The following is a 13,032-nucleotide window of genomic DNA, read 5'->3' as shown; positions in this document are numbered from 1 at the left end:
TGTCTGTCTTCCTCCATCCTCTGTCTGTCCTCTTCCATCCTCTGTCTGTCCTCCTCCACCCTCTGTCTGTCCTCCTCCACCCTCGGTCTGTCCTCCTCCACCCTCTGTCTGTCCTCCTCCAACCTCTGTCTGTCCTACTCCATCCTCTGTCTGTCCTCCTCCATCCTCTGTCTGTCCTCCTCCATCCTCTGTCTGTTCTCCTCCACCCTCTGTCTGTCCTCCTCCATCCTCTGTCTGTACTCCACCCTCTGTCTGTCCTCCTCCACCCTCTGTCTGTCCTCCTCCATCATCTGTCTGTCCTCCACCCTCTGTCTGTCCTCCTCCACCCTCTGTCTTTCCTCCTCCACCCTCTGTCTGTCCTCCTCCACCCTCGGTCTGTCCTCCTCCATCCTCTGTCTGTCCTCCACCCTCTGTCTGTCCTCCTCCATCCTCTGTCTGTCCTCCTCCACCCTCTCTTCTGTCCTACTCCATCCTCTGTCTGTCCTCCTCCATCCTCTGTCTGTCTTTCTCCACCCTCTGTCTGTCCTCTACCCTCTGTCTGTTCTCCTCCACCCTCTGTCTGTCCTCCTCCACACTCTGTCTGTCCTCCTCCACCCTCTGTCTGTCCTCCTCATCCTCTGTCTGTCCTCCTCCATCCTCTGTCTGTCCTCCTCCGTCCTCTGTCTGTCCTCCTCCATCCTCTGTCTGTCCTCCACACTCTGTCTGTCCTACTCCACCCTCTGTCTGTCCACCTCCACCCTCTGTCTGTCCTCCTCCATCCTCTGTCTGTCCTCCTCCATCCTCTGTCTGTCCTGCTCCACTCTCTGTTTGTCCTCCTCCATCCTCTGTCTGTCCTCCTCCATCCCCTGTCTGTCCTCCACCCTCTGTCTGTCCTCCTCCATCCTCTGTCTGTCCTCCTCCACCCTCTGTCTGTCCTCCTCCATCCTCTGTCTGTCCTCCACCCTCTGTCTGTCCTCCTCCACCCTCTGTCTGTCCTCCTCCACCCTCTGTCTGTCCTCCACCCTCTGTCTGTCCTCCACCCTCTGTCTGTCCTCCTCCACCCTCTGTCTGTCCTCCTCCACCCTCTCTTCTGTCCTACTCCATCCTCTGTCTGTCCTCCTCCATCCTCTGTCTGTCCTCCACACTCTGTCTGTCCTACTCCACCCTCTGTCTGTCCACCTCCACCCTCTGTCTGTCCTCCTCCATCCTCTGTCTGTCCTCCTCCATCCTCTGTCTGTCCTCCTCCACTCTCTGTTTGTCCTCCTCCATCCTCTGTCTGTCCTCCTCCATCCTCTGTCTGTCCTCCACCCTCTCTCTCTCCTCCTCCACCCTCTGCCTGTCCTCCACCCTCTGTCTGTCCTCCTCCACCCTCTGTCTGTCCTCCTTTACCCTCTGTCTGTCCTCCTCCATCCTCTGTCTGTCCTCCTCCACCCTCTGTCTGTCCTCCACCCTCTGTCCGTCCTCCTCCATCCTCTGTCTGTCCTCCTCCACCCTCTGTCTTCCTCCTCCATCCTCTGTCTGTCCTCCACCCTCTGTCTGTCCTCCTCCACCCTCTGTCTGTCCTCCACCCTCTGTCTGTCCTCCTCCACCCTCTGTCTGTCCTCCTCCACCCTCTGTCTGTCCTCCACCCTCTGTCTGTCCTCCTCCACCCTCTGTCTGTCCTCCTCCACCCTCTGTCTGTCCTCCTCCATCCTCTGTCTGTCCCTCTCCATCCTCTGTCTGTCCTCCTCCATCCTCTGTCTGTCCTCCACCCTCTCTCTCTCCTCCTCCACCCTCTGCCTGTCCTCCATCCTCTGCCTGTCCTCCACCCTCTGTCTGTCCTCCTCCACCCTCTGTCTGTCCTCCTCCATCCTCTGTCTGTCCTCCTCCATCCTCTGTCTGTCCTCCACCCTCTCTCTCATCCTCCTCCACCCTCTGCCTGTCCTCCATCCTCTGCCTGTCCTCCACCCTCTGTCTGTCCTCCTCCACCCTCTGCCTGTCCTCCATCCTCTGCCTGTCCTGCACCCTCTGTCTGTCCTCCTCCATCCTCTGTCTGTCCTCCTCCATCCTCTGTCTGTCCTCCTCCATCCTCTGTCTGTCCTCCACCCTCTCTCTGTCATCCTCCACCCTCTGCCTGTCCTCCATCATCTGCCTGTCCTCCACCCTCTCTCTGTCCTCCTCCACCCTCTGCCTGTCCTCTATCCTCTGTCTGTCCTCCTCCATCCTCTGTCTGTCCTCCTCCACCCTCTCTCTGTCCTCCTCCGTCTTCTGTCTGTCCTCCACCCTCTGTCTGCCCTCCTCCATCAGCTTGTCTGACTCCAGTTCCAGGATATCAGAAGCCCTCCCCTGACCTCTGTGGGCACCCGCACACATGGCATACACTCTCACAAACACTCACCTCTGTATGTAAATAATAATAAATTTTATTAAAAACATTGACACCTCCACAGGCCATACTGCTACCAGAGTCATCCTGATCTGAGTTGCGGGGGCTACTGCTTGGAGCCACATCTATGGCTCCTCTTGCCAAGGAGCACTATGAGGACGTCCAGTATAAGATCAGTCACCTGAGTCTAGGTTGGTGACCGAGGACCAGGATGCATCCAGCTCTGAGTGACCTGCGCTGCTACTCAATGTCATGGTGATGTCTGGGCCAGAGATGCAGCTGGGGCCCATGTCACGGTCTGTGGTCCTGTGACAGCCAGGGTCTGTGCTGATGTCTGATGTACCTGTTACCATCCAAGGTCATGTAGACACCAGAGATCCAGGGTCATGTTGGTGTCTCAGGGCCCTGCTGCTGCTGGGACAGTGGTGACATCCAGACCCAGGCACTGTTGAGGACATCAGGGTCCATGGTTCTATCATGGCTGGGGTCTGTGCTGAAGTCCAGGTCCTGCACTGCCATCAAAGATCACTTAGAGGCCCAAGGATAGAGCCGCAATCGTTCCCACCTGAGTGGCCAGTTCCTTTCCCCAGAGCCAAGGATGTCTACCTGGCCCAAGCTGCTGTCCAAGGTCATGACTGGCTCTGTGGTCCAGCTACAGCCGCGGGGCCTGTGTGGAGGTCTGTTGCCTATGTCCCTAGAAACCATGGGACATGGTTTTTTGTTTTTGTTCGTTTGCTTTTGCTTGCTTACTTTATTTACTTATAAGGGGATGTGGCAGGGGTGGGGGGAGGTTGGGGGGACCGGGAGGTGAATGGAATTGGGGTGAATGATATAAAACTCTCAAATAGTGAATAACAAAGTCATTTAAAAAATATTGACACCAAAGTGTATATGACAGGCAGGGGGGGGAGCAGTGGGTGGAGGAAGAGAGGGTAGAGGAAGAGGAGGGATGGAGGAAGGGGAGGGGTGGAGGAAGAGAGGATGGAGGAAGAGGGGTGAGGAAGTGGAGGGGTGAGGAAGGGGAGGGTCAGGAAGGGGAGGGGTGCAGGAAGGGCAAAGAAGAAGGGCGGGGAAGAGGGCGGAGCGGATGGTGGGGAAGGGCAGACTCATGGCTGAGACAGTCAGTCAGACTGCAGGGATGGGTGTGTAGGGCCACTGACACGGTGTGAGTGTCCTGGCTTCTCTGTGGTCACACACAAAGGACTCATCCACCGTGACTACAAGCTGGCCTCCCAAGTACAGATTCCCATTTGTGTGAACATTCCAGAAGACAAACAGGTAAGGCGTGGACCTGGTTTCAGTGACTGTGATGACTTCTTTCCGATAAACACCTTTCTGGAAGCTTCAGTCACATTACCGTGGAGCAACACGCATGGGCAGTGAGGGGAGAAATAAACGGGGGGAAGGGGGGAATGTGTGAACTCTTTAGGGAAGGGTGTAGATTATTTACAAAGATCAGTCATTCCCAACAACTAGCAGAATCTTCCCAGGGCGTAGTTCTCCATTTTCACAAGGAGTGGGAAGGGGCCCCAGTTAATGGCTTGCTGGTCACTCACCTGCCTCCGGGCAGGAGTGTAAGGAGGACCTTGGTGCATTAAGAACACAGAAGCACAGCGAGAGACCCCGGTTACGTGGGTGAGGACACAGAGTTCAGGGCCTTGTGCAAGTGTGGGAAGCTAAAAGCTGAAGTAATTAGGCAGAAGAAGGGCCACAGTTTCCGGACGGGACTGTCCCTTGAGTTGAATCATGAGCAGTTTTTAGGAGGGGGCACAGTTAGCATTTTAGCTTGCCGGTATAGAAAGGGCAGCGGGGTCACTGGGTAGCCACTGGAGGAAAAAAATCGTGAGTAAAGTTATATTGGACCTTACCCAACAAAGCCAACCCCTGGTACATGATAGATATTGGGAAATTTAAAAATAAAATCCAAACCCCTTAAAACAGACGTCCTTTTTTATAAATCTGAAGTGGTGGCTTCTTTCAAAAGAGTAACGATGAAGCCTAGGTCTTCATGTTTAATCATCCCCACCCAGACACACTCCCCCCCCTCCAGTAAATATGACTGTCAAATGTCTTATTTCCCTAACATGCAAAGCACTCTTCAAATTCAAACGGAAAAGATAAGAGACCAGCAGGGGAAATGTGCAGAGGTCATGGCTAGCCTGCTGTTAGGGAGCACCCTAAGAAAGTAAGCATTTGAGAAGATGTCAGCAATAACAGTCTGCAAAAGAGAACGCTGAGCAGTGTTCACCTCTTTGACAGTTTATAAGTGGCAATGCTGGGCTGGAGAGATGGCTCAGCTGTTAAAGGCTAGGCTCACAACCAAAAATAAGTAGCAATGCTTCCCAGGGGGCGGGGCCTGGGGGATACCACGAGTGCACAGGGATTCCAACTGGGGTTACTTCTCCCATGGAATTTTTTTCTAGATTTTAAACCCACCTGTTCCAGAAATCCACATTTCCATTTCATTTGCAGGGACAGCCAGAGGGCTTCGTAGCACTTCACACGGCGGTGCCATGCCACACTGCATTTAGTCCCCAAAGAGCTGTGACTAGAAATGGTCGCAAAGGTCATCATTACCAGCCCTGTCACTCTGCTGCCTGCTCCGTTGGCCTACACCCTGAAGACAAGGCTTGTCATGCCACTCACCCACCACAGCCCTGTCCACGTCCTGCCTCCGTGACTCAGTTGCCCCCTTTGCACCCCGCTCTGCTGGTGTAACCTTCTATACACCTGCGTCTTATGCTCTCCCCAGTACGAAGGAACCTGGTCTCCAAGCCCCTGTGCTCCCCTGATCTTAGCCACCGGATAAATCCCCATAGCACAGTGGGCATCAGCCTTCTTAAAATCTCCCGTTAAAAACAAAACAAACACGCCTAAAGCCTCCACTCAACTAATAAAACCCAACCTGCTTGTGGCCCCACAAGCCTTTCCTTCCCGTACCTCTGTTTTGTTTTCCCCGGGGATGCAATTTTAGACTTGTTTCTTCCCTTGCTTGCCTGGGGTTTCTCCTCAGCATTTGTGTAATTACCCTGCTGGAAGGTTTGCACATCCTAGGACCACGACTCAATGAGCTGTCACAGAGCAAACACTGTGACCAACACCTAGGACAAGAAATAGACTGTCATTCACACTTCCAAGTCCCGTGGCCCGTTGAGTTGCTCCATAAGCACTAATGACCCGTTGCCTTGTATACGACACACTACTTAGCCTGTAGGGACGGCTGTCTTAGGATGTTGCCACCCTTCTTCCTGCAAGCTTTCTTGAGCTCAGCATTAGTCGTAACACCTAACAGGGGTCCACTCACTCAGGGCCTAAGTGTTCCTCTTCATTTTTTTTCCTGAGAGAAAGAAGGTTCTAACAGAGACGTTCAATGCTGTGTCTTTGCACGCGGCTCACCTGGTTGCTACCTGGAGGGAAGACTGTGGGTTGGAGGATGAGTTGAAGGCGAAGGCCCAGAGGATGGAAACTGTTGTGGTAAACCAGCTTTAAAAAGAAAAGACATTTTAGGTCAGTCCCTCAAGGGAGCTGAGTCAGAACCATGCTAAAACAATCCCAGGGTTGGGCCTGCAATAATTAGGTCAGTTGTCACGACTTAAGCCCAGAAAACAATTAACACCCCCACAACAAAAAAAATAGCTTTGGGAAACAACTCATCTTCTTAAAAGGAAAATGGGACACTTTTATGGCTGAGAAGAAATAGGAAGCTTCAATATTCTGAGTCCTTGGGTGTTAAAGATCAATACTTTATCAAACACAGAATGCTTACAAAGGGTCAGAAAACCAGAATAGTTTCCTTTATAATGGCAAGGGCGGGTTAGTGATGACTAGGGAAAAGCTGACTGATCACCAGTGGGAAAAACATGGATCCCCTAGAGATGATATTTAGAAATGCAGAGATGCAGCCCAGCCAGCAGATTTTTCATTGCTATTCACATTCACCTTTTATTTGTTTTAAATTTCATGTGCACGAGTGTTTTGCCCCTGTGTGTGTGTGTGTGTGTGTGTGTGTGTGTGTGTGTGTGTGTGTGTAATGTGGGCTGTCAGATCCCCTGGAACTGGAGTTACAGGCAGTTGTGAGCCTCCCTGCAGCAACCGGCCGGGGTTCTCTAGAAGAGAGGCAAGCTGAGCTGTCTCAACCCTTTAATCATCTCTCAGCCCTACTCCTCTGCATTCTCAGCATTGGAGACATCACAAAATCTTGGGGGTTTGGTGACAAGCACCTTTACAGGACTCAGACAAAGCCAAAGTCTAGTTCCCATTTAGGGCTGAATATTTTTTTTCTAGGTGCTGAGAATTCCAAGCTTTTGAAATGTACATTTAGCACTTTTATTTAGTATTTTACTTATTTACAGGTCTATATATTTGGGACTATGTTGTTTTCAAAGGACTGGGGAAAGTGGCCTGTAAGCTGATCAATTTTAAATCTAAAACTGTGGCAGATAATAGCATACCCTGCTTTGTTCACTCCTATAACTTGCCTAGGGCAGTGGGACCAATGGGTATGTTGTAGAGACACTTGATCACCCATAGCATGACAACATCTGAAGAATGGTCTCAGGGCCAGTGATTGAACTGGTAACCAGAGTTCAATCTCCAGGACTCAGTGGAGGGAAAAAAATTAATACCTACAAGTTGTCCCTTGACGTCTGCATGTGTGCCATGGCATTCTAGGGGGAGAAAATTCAACAAATAAGTGTGATTCATTTTTTTAAATTAATCCCCGTTGGATTACTTCTCCTGGGGAAGTGTAAAGAAGTATCTAGTCTCCTGAGACGGGGCCCCCAACAGGTCACAAAACCCAATGCCACCCCAGTCCAGCTTGGTGAGCTAATGAGTTTAATTGGATCACTTAGAGGGGTTTGGGTTGCTCTGAAGAACTACATGAGAGAAAAGCCCCACCCTGGCATGGGAGATGGCTCAGGAAACCCAGATCTCTGTAGCATCATACCCCAGCCAACTCTGTATCTTCCCGCAGGAGCACATGAAGCTGGGAGGGAGTGGTGGCTGGAACCTTCGATGAGCGTCTGATGACCTCTTGACTCTCGGGGCATGCAATAGCCACGATCGCAGAGTATCTCCTTCATATTGCTCTGATTAAAGACAGGAGTAGCCATGTCATGGCTGGAAGACAGAGGCCCGCTACAGTCTCAAAAATGATCTTGCTAATTTACCAACTACAGCACTGTAGCTGCTGCCTTCTCCTGAATGTCTTTTCCCTGCAGCTACGCATCCACAAGTACACCCTTTATGGAGGTTTTCTCTGTTGAGCAAATATCTTCCAGGGGTTCATTTATACTCGCCCCAACAGACGTTAGTCTCCATTGTGGTTTCATCAAGGTAACTCAAATTCTGCACATGGCTGTCCCTTTGCCAGTCATTCGGAAGTGTTACCAACCTTCTGTAGTTAGCTCCTTTGCCTTCTCTTCGGACTGAAAAAAAGTAAAATCATTTAAGTGAGAATTTTAACGGGTTGGACAGGAAGCCCACAGTCTAGAGTCCCACAAAGCCAAGCTGAAGCTCAGCCTACATGATTTACTAGTGGGTAGCCACACAGGTTTACTTAGATCCTTATGCTTCAATGTCCTGGTCACTTAAAACAGAATTAGTAGGAGCTGCCTGGCAAGGCTGTGGGCCAAGCGCACAGAAACACTGTATGCGTCAGCTTCTATTATTAATGGTGGTGATGGTGTCATTGCTGTTCCTGTCTGAAGCCAATGGGAGCAAGGAGGGCTGCCCCATGGTCTAGCAGCTGCTGGGCCACTTCCTGCATGCTCCAGGCAGAAGTCAAACCCTTTGATGATAACCACTAATCCTGGGTGTGAGAGGAGAAAGGAGGAGGAGCTGCAAAAGAGGAAAGAATGATGGGGGTAACCCTGGCAGGCCTGAAAGCCAGCACCCGTGATGTGGGTGATCGTAGCATTAAACCGGCCATTCATTGTCTCCTTACATACAGAATCCTGAACAGGATGCTGGCCTTGGTCTCTTTTCTGTCGATTTATAAAAAGCGGGTGTCATTGCCTGAGGAATGACAGAGCTGAGGCGCACAAGGGTCTGTCAAACCCACAGCCCTGGAGGCACCAGCCCATCGGATTCTCTCTTTAGACGCAGAAGATGCTCCTGTTTGTTTGTTATCGTGTGAGAATCGACACTAGGACTTCCCACATGCTAGGCAGGTGCTCTCCCGCTGAACCACGGCCGTAGCTCCAGAACACAGAAGCGGGTGACAGCCCACCACGTGGAGACACACATCGGCTTTCTGCAACGATGTGTGTGCGCCTCTGTTTGTATCGTGCAAAGTTCCTTCCACCCCGCACACGTTCTTACTGGCCGTTTCAACAAGCCCATTTCTGGATGTGGAGCAGGCGAAGATGTCTGCGGGGCTCCCTCTTTGTGCTCAGGGCCTCTGGCTTTAGCCTGATTGACCCTCTTATGGGTGCAGAGATCTCTTGCCTGAAGGGGCTCTGAGGTGTGCTATCTTGTTAGCAGTTGAGAGCCTGCTTGGAAAATGTGGCTCTCACTATCTGATGTCTCATACACGACACAAAAAAAGGAATCACCCCATTGAAAGTCCTGTTCAAAAACAAAACAAAACCTTTTCTGTTCACAGCAATCAGAAGATCCACATTCACTTAAAGGATAAGGTGATCACGGGGTTTATGGCTTAGTAAAATACGGTGTAGGAAGACACAGAGTTAAAGAGAGGCCTTTTGAGAGAGAGCCAAAGCTGACCCCTTCATTATATGTTCAATCTTTACCCTTTCTACCAAGCTCCAAAGGCAAGCCCATTGTTTCCAAGCCAGAAAACACTGGGCCATGCTTGGCTGGCTGTCTCATTCTCCATGTGACTGGCTGCCAATTCCTGTCTTTTCACTTCAAAGCACTCACTGGCTAGTCCTGCCACCTCCCTCCCTCCCTGCTGTGACCTCCCTGAGCTAAGTCACCCTCTCTGTGGCTAGTCTCAACACCTAGCCCTCCTGCTACTGAGATTCTGATTTTGCTCCCGCACGGACCGGCGTGGTTTTCAATATGTTTAAATCTTATTATCTACCTACTTACTTATCTATTTTTTTTCAGGTAGGGTCTGGCCTCAAGCTCACATTTCGGCACTACCTTGAACTTGCAGCCTCCTGCTTCGACCTCCCGGAGTTCTGAGATTACAGGCATGCACCGCTGTGCCCATAGCCTCATACAAGCTAGGCAAGCCCTTTGCCAACAGCCTCAATTTGAGCAATAGCCCCAGCCTCCAAAGGTCTCATTTATTCCTTTGCCCTGGGGTCTCAAGACATTCAGTGAAAAACAAAATCATGTCCAGGAGGCTAGAAAACCTTTCACAGTCTTGATCCTCCTCTGGCACCAACACCATTTCCAACAACTCCTTGCCTTTCTTGTTGGGTTTCAGCCCCAGTGGTCCGGGACGAAGCCTCCCGGAGGCCATTGTGTTTACAGCTGTTTGTCAGTGAGCCTCTTACCTGCAGACACTGCCTGTCTAACGTTTCATTCAGGTCCTTGCTGGGAGGCCTCACTGCGGCGGAAGCCTCACCTTTTGCAAGCCTGCCTTCATTTCTGCAGCCAACACCCACGAGCAAGCTGCAATGCCCAAACCGCATCATTTCTAGAAGGATCTCAGGGCCCACGTGGAAAGCTTATGTCTCAGAAATAGGGTGAGGTAGATTTTCTCTGTTGTTCCATACCTTCAACACATGGTTGCCTTTCCATTTTAGAGCATTTCATATTTTAAAGGGCTGGTCACATGGAGACTGTCGGAATTTAAATCCACTTTTGAAAACCCAGGTGTCTGCCTCTGTAACCATTGTTTTTCACGATACTGCTGGTTGGCTGGTGTGTTTTGTTTGCTCTTAGGTCAGGGATTCTCAGTCACAGAAAACTGCCCAGGGAAGCACAAAATCAAACCACTTGTACTGAAGAGGTAGCAAAATGCAGGCTAGCGCCCTGGTGACCAGGGGTGTGACGTTCACAGCTCCAGCTTCTTCAGAACATAAGTAGGGGTGATGTCAGATAGAGTCTGGGAAGCCATGACTTGTCTGAAAAATCAATTCACAAAATCATTTATCAGTCCGGGGTGTTTTACATTCCCAACCCAGAGTCGTGTACAAACCGCGCATCCTGTGAATTCCTGCATAGAAATCCTCATCCCCTATTGTGAAACCTTGTGGGTCTCACGTGGCCTGAGCAGCTGTTGCGGGTCTGGCTGGCTCACTCCGGAGAAGACAGACAGAGCCCTGGAGAGTCTTGGCTGGGGCAGGGCTGGAGGCAGGGTCCGGGACCATTGCTATTTGGGAACCAAGAGAAGGCGGCGCCTGCCTTGAAGAGCCTCCAGACTGTGCCCGGGGATCCCACAACCGCCTCCTGGCCTTGCGGGCGCTGCCAGTGTCCCCCACCCCCCAACTGCACCTGTCACCAGCCACTCCCTCCTGCCCTCTGCCCTTTCGCCTGACAGCTGGATGCCCAGGCTCTCCCGCTTTTGCTGTCACTCCTAGTATGTAATTAGTGATTAGTCATCTTGACGCCACCCACTGGGTGGCGCCTGGCCTAGCTCTGTAAACGCTTTTGCTTTTGAAATAGGGTTGAATTGTGGGGTTCAGCTCTTCCCCACTCCCCGGTAGGGGGGAGGATTGGAGACCACAGCCCTGGTCTCCGAGGAAGAACTAGCCTGCTACCTTCCCGTGTGCCCTTCTCTCAGTTCTTTCCAGCGGTGCAAAGTCACTCACATGCATTACCACTGACAGGCTGCAAAGCGCTGGCCCCCAAGTCTAAGATGAGTCTTCAAATTTAAGTGGCTTTTGATCACGTGTGGGACTCCGAGAAACTCACCCTTATGTCAGTATCATGCCTGTCCGCTATTGCCCGCTCAGTGCAAGGGAAAACGAGCTTTGATCGGATTCCCGTGTGCTGGCTTTGTTAACCTCTGCTCCTTTACGGTGAGGGTTACATCGCAGATCTCCAGGCCACTTGAGCTGAGACAGAGCTGGAAGCTTACAGTCCCCGTGGAAGTGGCTTAAGCTGCCTTGAGCCCTGGGCTTAGCCCTCGCCGTCACTGCCTCAGTTCCCGCTCTGGGACCTGTAACAATTTATATTTTCACTTGTGGCATGTGTGAGGGTTGATAGGCTGCCATCCTTCCTTTTAGTGATCTAATACTGTACAGTAAGTCATGCTATTGTCATTTACTCTTAATTTTTATTTTAGCACGCTATGCATCTATATTTGAGCACATGCAAGTATATATTTATATGTGTATGCCATTTGTATTTCTTCTGGGGACTGCAGATTCACAGCATGGCATATTTCTACAGTCGTGTTTGGATTTGTATGACTGGCTTTCATGAATTCGCTTATGAAGGTTTTTCTTTGTAAGAATTGTTTGTTTTATGTGTAAGAGTGTTTCTCTGAATGTGTGTATGTGCACCACGTGTATGCATTACCCACAGAAGCCAGAAGAGAAGCCAAATCCCCTGGCACTGGAGTTACAGGTGGTCATGAGCTGCAGTGTGGGTTCGGGTAACGGAGGCCAGGTCCTCTGCAAAAGCAGCCAGTGCTCTGAACCATTGAGACACTGCTCTAGCCCTATGAATCATTTTTTATATAATTGTAATAAAGTGCCCTTTTGCTGCAAATTTCTTTCCTTTCATCCATTTTTTTCCTTTAACTTTGCCTGTCATGTCCTTAGTTTGCCATGGAATTTTTTTTGTATGCAAAATGTGCCGATGTTTCCTTATGACTGGCATTTACTGCAATGCACACTGGTGTCGTCAGCTTTAACCAGGAGAAGTGGTTCACATAGACACATAGTCAAAGTCACAACAGATTAAAAAATCAAATACTGGTCACTAAAACAAGTCAGCAAACTGTCAGAGCATGTGGCAAGGATATAGCTTATCCTTAGGATCTTGGCATGTGCTAGCGAGGCCACCAGGTAACCGTGGGGAAAGTGACACTCTTCCAAATGTGTGCTGCGCATATTGGCTTACCACAGAGTAGAAAGGGATAAGAAGAAACTGTATGCCCATCTATAAAAATATCTATCTGTAAAACCTACAGCTTCCCCACTTTGACACATCTAACAAGCGGTGGTTTGAAATGGGCTGTGGAGCCAACTCCTTCCAAATACATGGTCTCTCTTTGGCAAGAAGACGTATGCCCAGTGGAATAGAATGAGGCTTATAGTCTGCTGGTGTCTTTCACCCTGGTGGAAACATTTCTCCGGTTCTCAGTGTTCCTACCTGCAGAATAGCACTATCAATACAAGTCCTCAAAACTGCAGGATTGTTTTTTTTAAAGGCTAGGAGTCAACTACAAAACCTGCTTTTCAATAGAACACCAGTTCTTCAGGGGAATACCTCATCCAGATGTCTCAGAATTTAGCCTTATCACTTACTAACACGTAGCCACTAAGGGGCTATTACGTACCTGTTCCTGGCTCCGATTCTGAGTATCCTGTCACCTGCTCACCCTTTCTTTGGAGAACAGATAATGGTTAGCTTAGGTCAAGGAACTAAGGCACAAAGACTGTTTCACTATTTGATCCAATATCAGTTGCAGTTGCTGACTGCTTGCAGAGGCCTCATTCCGGGAGTGTGGGGTGATATGTTAATGCCTCTGGGTAGCAGGATCACAGCTCAGAATAGATGCGTTGCCTTCAAGGCCAGCCTCATCATGCAGAACCCATTAT

At 50.3% G+C, this 13,032-nt stretch overlaps 1 long non-coding RNA gene across 1 annotated transcript; it reads right to left on the bottom strand.

Moving 5' to 3' along the window:
- Window positions 1–3,358: 3,358 nt before the first annotated feature.
- LOC121143181 lies at window positions 3,359–10,733 on the bottom strand. Its single transcript, XR_005880335.1, has 7 exons — window positions 10,036–10,733; window positions 7,516–7,773; window positions 7,293–7,434; window positions 5,741–5,827; window positions 5,285–5,445; window positions 4,781–4,892; window positions 3,359–4,170 (listed from the first exon to the last, which is right to left on the bottom strand). It is a non-coding gene; the product is annotated as an uncharacterized LOC121143181 (long non-coding RNA).
- Window positions 10,734–13,032: the final 2,299 nt, after the last annotated feature.

Source organism: Mesocricetus auratus, unplaced genomic scaffold (genome assembly GCF_017639785.1).
Source record: "Mesocricetus auratus isolate SY011 unplaced genomic scaffold, BCM_Maur_2.0 Super-Scaffold_100011, whole genome shotgun sequence".
NCBI classification, from domain to species: Eukaryota; Metazoa; Chordata; class Mammalia; order Rodentia; family Cricetidae; genus Mesocricetus; species Mesocricetus auratus.
Note: the sequence above shows the minus strand (reverse complement) of the source record. Positions and strands in the feature narration are given on the sequence as shown.